This window comes from Aethalodelphis obliquidens, unplaced genomic scaffold (assembly GCF_003676395.1).
Source record: "Aethalodelphis obliquidens isolate GAN/ISIS:26980383/991018 unplaced genomic scaffold, ASM367639v1 scaffold87, whole genome shotgun sequence".
In the NCBI taxonomy this organism is placed as follows: domain Eukaryota; kingdom Metazoa; phylum Chordata; class Mammalia; order Artiodactyla; family Delphinidae; genus Aethalodelphis; species Aethalodelphis obliquidens.
The window spans coordinates 4692776-4703734 of record NW_020838031.1 but is presented as its reverse complement, the minus strand read 5'-3'; positions in this window follow the sequence as shown (position 1 = coordinate 4703734).

Here is a 10959-nt window from a genome sequence, read left to right as displayed (position 1 = left end):
GGGAAATAACTCTCCGTGGGCATTTTTACATCCATACACAGTCAGAGCCTTCTGAGCAAGACTTACTGGCAACCTGGATTAAAGGATGATTGAGTGGCAAACATGCTTTGGAACTGAGATAGGAGAGGCTCTGGGGTTGCCAAGACGTCCATTTTAGACCTATCGTACATTTGAAGTGGCAGCTAAGAGGAGGAGGGTTAAAAGGAGATTTAATACTCATTTAAAACTCAAGACATAAAAAGGCTTTTGTTCCATGTCTATCGGGGAACCAGGGAATCTCTGAAATTGATAGCTTAAAAAAAATTGAATAAGGTTAACATTGCAATTTTATACATATTTTTATGTCATACGTATATCATGTCACCATAATCAGTAAACTGTTAAAGTGTCAGAAAATTCTGCTACCTTATTTTCATTCTGATAGGAAGTAGATGGAATTAGTGTATCATGTAGAAAGCCAAGTTCCTTCACAATTTATAGCCCAGTTTCTCAGACAAACTATTTAGAGTGACACATTTTTCAATGAGACCATTGACCAGCACAATAGCTGTGTCTATACGGCATGTTTATGCCAAAAGCCACTACATCGATTATGTCATTTTAAGGCTAGGACCTTCCCAAAAGGCAGTTAGGGGCTGGAACTATTACCCACAGTTTCGTAGATCAGAAAACTGATGTCTGGCACCTAATGGCACATGCAGATACTGATAGAACTGGCAACGGAACCAGCTCTCTACAGTGGCAGCCCTGCTCCTTTGCCCCAGATGCTCAAGCCCTTGGCCGTTTGATTTCCCTATTGTCACTGTCCAATCCCTAGGCCCCATTTGTGTTTCTAAAGTGAAATTAAGGGTAAACCTATCCCCATGCTGTAATTTCTGAGACTGAGTTTGCTAATCTCTTGCACTCCCACCGCTGTAAATGACCAAATAAAAACATGCTCATGGTCCTTGGCGCTCCAAATAATGAAAAGCTGTTACTATATTTTGGAAAGAGGTTAACCTTGGTCTTTGCATGTTGCTTGAATGGTTAACTGAACCTGCTCCCAACCTCCAAATACTCAAACCCAGAATATTTTGTTTTTACCTCAGTGAAGTGTTCCAGTCTTTATTTTCTGGGGAGGACGAAGGGAAAGCGATTTTTCATGAGTTAATGAACATCAAAAGCCAGTAGTTTTAAAGCCTGGCTAATTATCAGATTTCCTTGGAGGGCTTTTAAAAAATATAAGTTATTGTGTTTTTTGTTATACTGAAATCTCCATATTTATTAAATTAGGCTCTCCAGAGGTGGGGTGAAGGGAGAACTTTGATCTTTTTTACATTCCCTAGTAATTCTGGTGATTATGCATTTGGGGAAAAGTCCAACTTTGAACACAGCGCTCCTGAAATGATTATAGCTGTCCTCTGAGATTAAGCCCCTTTACCTGCCTCCATCTCTCATCCCCCTAGGAGACTGGTAGAGATCAAATTATCCCATCGTTCTCATAAATGATAACCTCTTCCCCTTTACTGGTTCCTTCTCAAGCATCTAATGTGTTCAAGTGTCTTCCATCTTTAAAGACAATTAAAAAACTGTTTCCTCAACCTTACACCTCCCTCCACTGTCTCTTCTTCTCTGTTCTACGTTTGGCTCACTGCCCCCTTGAGATCTCCAAACTCACCGTCCCTACCCTTGGCTTTTAACTGAGTGCACCTTTCCAGCTCATACCTTCCTGGGCTTCCTGGCAGCATCACAACTCTTGGCCTCTCCTTCCATTTTGGAACACTCTTTGCTTGGCTCTTTATGACAGCACATCCCTCTAGTTGTTTCTTTTTTTTTTTTTTTTTTCCTTTTCTGGACATGGTTTCCAGAGAATTGGCCATCCCCCGTCCGTGTGACCCTGAGAATTATGTTTCTTAAAGAAAGATCGTCAGCCTGCCTGGATCAGAATCATGGCAGGTGCTAATGAAAAATCTAGAGTGCCAGACCTACTAAACCAGAATCGCAGGGGAGATGGGTTGAGAATCTCAAATTTTAGCATGCATTGTAAGTCTGAACTTCCCAACCAGTGAGCCACAAATGAATTAAACAAGATATAGATGCTGCCTCTGCCCCCAGCTTTCTAGGGGCTGGTGGCAAAGGAAGGCATAGGCTCTGGGCTGGTTGTCCTCCTACATGAACGGCTTCATTCATTTATCCCAGGTTTCTTATCAATAGAATCATTTCTGTGGATGCCAAGAGGTGACAGAAGTGGGAAGCAGCGCCCAAAGTAATCTGTATGCACCGTCAAGTTTGAGGACCACTGCCCTGAATGCAGGCGTTCCTTGGGTTCTCCAGTCTGGGCCAGCCTCTTTTCTCACTACTGTACTGTCTTGTCCAGGACAATTCCATCCACTTCACAGCTCCAATGCCCGTAGCTACAGCTCTGCCTAGATCTCCTGTCTGAGACCTACAACCGCATGCCTAATTGCCTTTTGGCCATCAACTAGTAAATGTCCCGAGGATCCCTAAAACCAAGACGCATCAGGCCCAGAATGGAAGACAGATCTCCCCATGTCCTAAATCAACTTATCTGATTCTATCGTACCTTCCCATAGTCTCATAAATTGCTTTAATTGTAACAGCTGGATGAAACATCTCCTCAATAGGTTGTAAAGTTATTTATGGCAGGAACTTTATTTCTGCAGTTTTAACCTAGCTTGGCACTGTATTATTACTTTTTACGTAAAAGATACTCAATAAACAATAACTTCCTCCTGAGCTCCTTTTTTTTCTTTTTATAGTTGTATAGAAGTATAGTATAGAAGTGTAGTTGATTTACAATGTTGTGTTAGTTTCTGGTGTACAGCTAAGTGATTCAGTTATACACATATATGTATATATGTTCTTTTTCATAAACAAATTGTTCTATTATTCTGGAAATTGAGATTTTTTAATCTGGAAATTGAGACATGACTATTCATTTCATAGAGTTGGTGAGGAAAAGCTTACAAAGTAACTAGAAAAAAATGCCAAGCACACAGTAGGCGCTCAACAATTATTAGTGTCCTCACCTAACATTTACCTTATGAGACGGGCATGCACCACTTTTCACAGATGAGAGAACAAAGACATTCAAAAGAACATTCCCAGTGCCATTTTGAGCATGGTACCTGGCTTACGGGGTCGCTGTGAGAATAAAATGAAATAACATATGTAATTCTCTCAATGGGGCCTGGTGCAGAGTAAGTGACTTCTTATATGTTAGCTCTTTTAAGGGCAAGTATTTGAGGGGCAATATTTTTGTCTTCTGTTCCTTGCTGTGTCCCGAGTACCTAGAACTGTGCCTGCTGCATTGTAAGAACTGAAGACATAAGTGTTGATAAAATAAATGTCAGTTCCCTATCCTCACTTCCACTTTTTTACTCACTATAAACGAAGCATTAAGAAGTTTCTGCTCCCCACGTAGCTTGCCTGCAAGACACTAGAAATAAGGCAGAATTAGCCATGGCTCCTGTCCAATGGCCTGACAAAATCACTTAATCCATCTGGGAGAAAAAAGAAGATAGAGTGCGACGTGTCGCCAAACCATGGAGGAGAAGGGGCTAAGAGAAAATATTGGGACTCAACAGCATGGCTCACGGGAACAGTTTTGAAACAACAACAGAAGAATCTAGAAATGAATGCCATATTGGTACATAGCAGGGGGTGAAGTAGAAAAGAGGAGGAAGAGAAAATTAGAAACTGCAGGGACAGAGCTATAACTGGCACCGGCACAGACACTGAGGTGAAGGCTGGCAGTAGTGCAGGATGAGGCTATTAGAACACCAGCGGGTTGCGGTCAGGACAAATGGGCACCGAGCTGGAGCCAGAGATGGCAGCAAATAAAACGGGAAGCAAGAGGAAACTGAAGTGGCAGTAAAAGTCGAGTTAGAAGGGTGAACATGTAGCCTAGACCCATTCATTCACGCAGCTAAGCATTCGATAGCAATATGGCAGCAAGTCCTCACTATGCGGCAGGGACTGAGCTAGGCAGGGGACCCGGAACTTTGTTGATAAGACATAGAGCTGAAGGGTTTACATGGCCTGTTCTTCCTGCCGCATCATCAGGCACATACTTCCCCTAAATACCTAGAAGGAGTAAACAAAAGATGAAACGACGGTTCTTTTGGGGATGCCAGACACGAAGCAGTTTCTATAGGAACAGCAGAACCCTGTAATAGGATGGCTCTGTATGGATAACAGGGCTCTCTAGGGGCAGATCTGTTGTGTGAGACGAATCACAGACAAGTGTGTCAAAGCTTCAAAGAAACGGGAGGAGGGTAGGAAATCTGCAATGCATGATGAATGGGAACGTGCCACTTGGTAGGGAATTTCATTGCTAACCCTCAACTTTGGAAAAAAATTTAAAAAAATTTTTAAAAGCCTTGCTCTCGGAAGGTAAGACTTGCCTTGCAAGAGAACCTGTCTGTCAAGTTTTTATATATATATTAATTTATTTGGACAGGAAACACGAGGTCTCTGGATCACAGAATAGACCTTTGCTCTCACAGAGCGCTGCAGCAGGATCGGCTTCCCGTGGAGTGATACACCTGCACGTGCAGGGTTGTACCACAGGAGAGGGCCCTCCAAGCTATGAAACTCGGAGTTTATATAGTTGGCTGGCGCATCTGCCCTGCCTTTCCTCTCTGGGCAGCGTGGGTGAGGGTAAGAAGGTTGGGAGGAGAGAGAGAAAGGCCTTTGCTTTGCATTGTAAACAGATACTCTCTAGGGAGAGGAAGTTGCCCCCGCCCTTTTTTTTTTTTTCACTCTTCTGAATGTAAGCAAATATCTCCAGATGAGATAAGACTTCAAATTCCTCCACAGCAATAAACAGGATCTCAGTTCCAAAGCATGTCTGCCATTCAATCATCCTTTAACCCAGGTTGCCAGTAAGCTTTGCTCAGAAGACTCTGTGTATGGATATGAAAATGCCCACGGAGAGTTTTTTCCCCACACCGAAGAACTGATGTGTCTTAGTTCTGCTGATGCTGTGTGTATGGCGGGGTGAGTGGGCACAAGTGGAGGCTTATCTCTGTTTGATGGACAGTCCATAGCCCCTGCTTGGCTTTTTCTGACACCACCTGAGTCGGGGCATTGGGGTGCCTTGTTATAGCCTAGCGAGGGTAGAAGTCTATGCTCCCCACTCTGTCTTTGCTGCCATGAATGTGGTGGGACGAGTTTTTTCTGTGGTATGTCTTTCTTGGACCCTGAGTTCCATAGCTGGTAGGCTTTCATGGTTCCCCTTTTCACTCTTCTCGTGTTTATCTTACACATAATGTGCAGGGTTGAATTAACGGGAGGAGTAGGGAAAGTACCTCTACTCCATCTTTCAAGATGCAGAATTCTAATTACTTTGACTTGCCAAGCGGCTAGACCTTTTTTATTTTTAATTTTATTGAAGTATAGTTGATTTACAATGTTGTGTTAATTTCTGCTGTACGGCAAAGTGATTCATATATATATGTGTATATATATTCTTTTACATATTCTTTTCCATTATGGTTTATCACAGGATATTGAATATAGTTCTCTGTGCTATACAATAGGACCTTGTCGTTTATCCATCCTATATATACTAGCATCTGCTAATCCCAAACTCCCACTCCTTCCTTCCCCGTCCTCCCACCCCCTTGGCAACCACAGGTCTGTTCTCTATGTCTGTGAGGTCTGTTTTGTAGATCAGTTCATTTGTGTTCTATTTTAGATTCCACATATAAGTGATGTCATATGGTATTTGTCTTTCTCTTTCTGATTTACTTCACTTAGTATGATCATCTCTAGGTCCAACCATGTTGCTGCAAATGGCATTATTTCATTCTTTTTATGGCTGAGTAATATTCCATTGCATATATGTACCACATCTTCTTTATCCATTCCTCTGTCAATGGACATTTAGGTTGCTTCCACGTCTTGGCTATTGTAAATAGTGCTGCTATGAACATAGGGTTGCATGTATCTTTTTGAATTATAGTTTTGTCTGGATATATGAAGAGGCTAGATCTTAATTATTCCCACCACAAAAAAGAAATGATAATTATGTGATGTGATAGAAGTTCCAACTATCGCTACAATTGCAATCAAATTGCAACCTATAAATGTATCAGATCAACACGTTGCACACCTTAAACTTACACAATGTTATATGTCAAACATATTTCAATTTAAAAAAAAAGGTGGAGAAGGGAAGGCAAAGCTGGCAATGAGGGAAATGAAACTTAAATAGTGAGACTGATTGCCCAAGGCCCCCGTGGAGCCTGCCAAGAATTCACATTGTCTTAGGATTCTGCCTCATTTTGAATTAAGTCACTCTTGTTATTGTGAAAGTGTCAGACCTTCTCAGTAGGTGGTGAGACAGCCTAAATTTGAGGAGAGAAAGTCACATCAAAGGTTTTGAGGAAGCCGAGCTGCTAAATGGATTCCATCCATGTTGAAGAAATCCAACTTACGGTTAATGCTCTATTTAATCAGAAGCCAACACTGAAGACAGGTCACGAGGGGAGCGATTCAGCATCTCAAAGCCCTCCGACTGCCTTTAGCATCTCCCTTACATCTAACCTTTCAGCTTACTTATATCCACAGCACAAGCATATCTTCCACCCAGGCTTTGTCTGCCCATTGGTCCTAAAAGGCCTCTCTGGGTTTTGATAATTTTGATGAGATTTGCCCCCCACTTTAGGCCCCTTTGACTTGAGTCAGGAGCAGAGTTAAGGGAAGGTGGTCTGACAGCCCCATTTCTACATCTCTGAGCTGCAGAAATAATCTGCAGTGACCAGGCAGTGTTTGGAGTCCCCTCCGTTGGCCAACAAAGTGGGTTCACAGCGTCCAGGATTAGCCCCCAGGTCTCCAGAAGCACGAGGAGTGGAGGTTACAGGCTGACCTTATCAAACACCCTTTGGCAGATGCCACAGCCACTCCAAGTTCTTGCTCTAGAAAGGAAACGATGTGGTTTTAAAAGCTGACAGAGGGCTGGGCTTCCCTGGTGGCGCAGTGGTTGAGAGTCCGCCTGCCGATGCTAGGGGACGCGGGTTCGTGCCCGGGTCCAGGAAGATCCCACATGGCGCGGAGCGGCTGGGCCCGTGAGCCATGGCCGCTGAGCCTGCGCGTCCGGAGCCTGTGCTCCACAACGGGAGAGGCCACAACAGTGAGAGGCCCGCGTACCGCCAAAAAAAAAAAAAAAAAAAAGAAGACGTGGTACATATATACAATGGACTATTACTCAGCCATAAAAAAGAACGAAATAATGCCATTTGTAGCAACATGGATGGACCTAGAGATTATCATGCTAAGTGAAGTAAGTCAGACAGAGAAAGACAAATAGCATACGATATCACTTATATGTGGAATCTAAAATAGGACACAAATGAACTCATCTATGAAACCGAAACAGATTCACAGACACAGAGAACAGACTTGTGGTTGCCAAAGGGAAGGGGGTGGGGGAGGGAAGGATGGGGAGTTTGGGATGAGCAGATGCAAACTATTACATATAGAGTGGATAAACAACAAGGTCCTACTGTACAGCACAGAGAACTATATTCAATATCCTGTGATAAACCATAATCGAAAAGAATATGAAAAAGAATGTGTACAACTGAATCACTTTGCTGTACAGCAGAAATTAACACAACATTGTAAATCGACTATACTCCAATAAAAAAAAAATAATTACAGTGACCCTTAAAATCTAGCTTGGTCACTGCTTAATGGCTGGAAATAAGCTTAGTCCCAGTTTTAAGGTCACACTGTCCTAAACTGCAGTCATTACACCATGTGCCAAGTTGGGAACACCTGCACAGAGGAAAGCGTTCATTATGCAACGAGCACATGAATAAAAGGACACTTTTCCCAAGAATGCAGCAATTTGAGGGAACAGTGTTTACACAGAGCACGAACAAAGTAACGCAGGAGTTTCAGGTAAATTATGCTGATGTCTTTGAGCATCTATTTAACCTTCATCAGAAGGTTAAATACCTCATGGCTGATGGGCTCTGGGTTTCTAGCCACTGCTTAGAAATGGAAATTAAGTGCTGAGTTATATGATAGATGTACATATAATTATATATAAAAACCCTCAAAACTCAGTTTCTTCAACTAAAAATAAATAATATAGATACATAATTTATTTACAGAAGATGTAAGCAGTGGTCTCATCTTCACATGTCAATAGCAGCGAGGCTATACATTCGTTACCACGCTACCTCCTGTTGGAAAGTGAGATGCTTAGTCTAAGGGAATCTCCTAGATAGTGGAAAAGATCACTTCAAAAGCAAGGCTCTTAAAAACGAATTCTAATCATTTTGTATGGAAATACATTTTCTTTTATCTCCTTAAACAGAGCATATCAAACAGAGTTTAACATTGTTATGAAAATTGTGTAACCGAAATCACATCAATAAAAATACCGTGCCATCCCGGGAACTATTTGCCTCAGCCTGTGAAGGTTTCAGAGGGCAGGTCTTTTCTTCTTCATCTGGGTCTGTCCCTCATGTCAGGCTCCCAGAAGCCTGCTCTCCTTGGTGGACTTACCAGCGGTTAATACAAGGTTCTCAGCCGGGGTGGCAATACACTCAGATCCACAAACCACACACAGGCGGCCAAGCAAATTTTTGTCCATGTGGAAAGTCCGTTTTTGCCACAAATTTATACTTTTACAATCATATCGACCTGAGCATGTCCTGCCGTTTGGCTTAGAATGGATCCAACTTGCTGTGAATAACAGAGTTGTTGCGTTCCTGGAGCATCTCACGATTTTCCTCCTGACTACACTAGAGGGGTCAGGAAGTAAACTCTTTTTCCCCGATGCGGAGCACAGGAGGCCAAGGGGATGGTGCAGGCACCGCGGATGCTTCTACCGGAACAGAGAAACTGCTCATTTAAAGCTGCCCGAGCAACTACATGGTCATTACTTCCAACTTGCGTCTTGAGACAATTTTTTTTTTTTGTACTCTGCCACCAAAAATTATAACATGGAAAGTCTAGGAACTGTTGGGAAGCAGCACGCGCGTTTATTTTCTGTGGGTTGGGAAATCAGAGCAGTAATTTTTTGAGACCTGTGTGCAAAGTAAGTATAAGCTCTGAGGGAAGCCAAGAGGGGGCTTATTTATTAAACGTACTTGACTGTCAGGCTGGGAAAAATACTTAAAATCATTTTTATTTACTTCTGGGTTCATTATTGCATTTTAGAAAGCTGAGGTTGGGGCTTCCCGGTGGCGCAGTGGTTGAGAGTCTGCCTGCCGGTGCAGGGGCACGGCTTCGTGCCCCGGTCCGGGAAGATCCCACATGCCGCAGAGCGGCTGGGCCCGTGAGCCATGGCCGCTGAGCCTGCGCGTCCGGAGCCTGTGCTCCGAGGCGGGAGAGACCACAACAGTGAGAGGTCCGCGTACCGCAAAAAAAAAGAAAAAAAAAAAAGAAAGCTGAGGTTATCTGACAGCACATTATTAGATAAGTGAGATGTCTGGAATATTGTCTTCAGCAAACAATCTCATGTTTTGCCTCATACAGAAAGCTTGGATGTACTAAATTTTCATAAAGTAAAACTCTTGGGAAATAATACATCAGTACATGGAAAACTTTAAATGTATTAAAGACACATATCTGAAATCTTACTGGGCACAGTTGAATAAAGTAAATGGTAAATACTGTATTATTTCAACTTCAGCTTTCTAAGGAAGGGTTATTTCTAATTTTGCCCAGGATCTGGTTGACCATGTATGCATTTCTGAAACTACATCCCAGAAGGACTGACTGCCTTGCTGAATTGAGGATAGCGGGATTCATCACAGCTCTCCTCAGCATGGAAGATTTAACAGCAAATCACCAAATGGATGCGCTATGCCACGCAATTGGGAAATTCCGCTCACTGAATTCTGCGTGAGAGATAGATAATCCCATGATCGCCCTCCAATGCATGCTTGTGTCAATTTAAAATGAACTCTTTTCTGGAGCAAATATTAGCTGCTTTTAGTAAGAAGCCAGTGTGCTACTGATAATTTTAAAGGGTTAAAAACATTTTGCATTGACCATTTCAGTTACCGTGACATCTCAAGATTTGCAATATCTCCTTATTCATTTCCTAAAAGGCACGTAAGGCTGGTCTGTAGGAAGTATGAGCGTGACTGACTGTTTTCCAGACATTCCTAAACATTTTTTCCTGAAGCCACTCATAAATGGAGTTATTTGGGCCAAACTTTATCTGTCCCATGGGTTTCTTTTTAAGATTCTTTGGGAGACGGCTCCAATGCCTTGGTCTGTAGTCCCTTTGATTTGGGGGAGGCTAATTCTTACTCTGAGCTACCGTTTGTTGAGTATATCTCCTGCTCCAAAATCAACATACCTACTGGACACGCCTGACTTTAAATTCACAATGAAGGACAATGCTTTCCGCTGATTCTCTATCCTGCGGGTGTTCTGTGGGATTCTTAAGAACTCAGCCTGGAAGACTCCTGCCCAGGACTTCCATCCTTCAGCTTATACTCTGCTCACTCCAAATCCTCTTTTTTTTTTCCCCAGAATCCTCTTCTTTAGTGTTCACTTTGACTTCAACTTCACACTTGCTCACCTCCAACTAGAGGGTTCCAATGACAGTTCTGGCCCAGCCTCTCACTTCCTCATCCCACCCGCGGGGGACCCTGCCTCTGTTCTCTGGCTGACACAGCTCCCCCTTCCTCAGGACTCCAGGGCAGCATCTGTCCCTTGGCCAGTGACAAAAAGAAAGTCTGGAGAAGACACTCTCCCTTACATTTCATTTCTGACAGGGAGGCAAAACCTGCTCCAATTTTTGACCCTCATCCTTCATATGAAAAAGAGCAAAAACAATATGAAGGGTATTAAGGTTTAGCATTTAGTTAAGGGTATTCTCTGCAGATTCACAAAAGCTTTGCAAGTGAAGTATTACGTTCTCTTCTAAGATTCCTAATGGCGTCCTATGTGCAGCATTTAAATGTTGCCTTTACGGTTCGTACA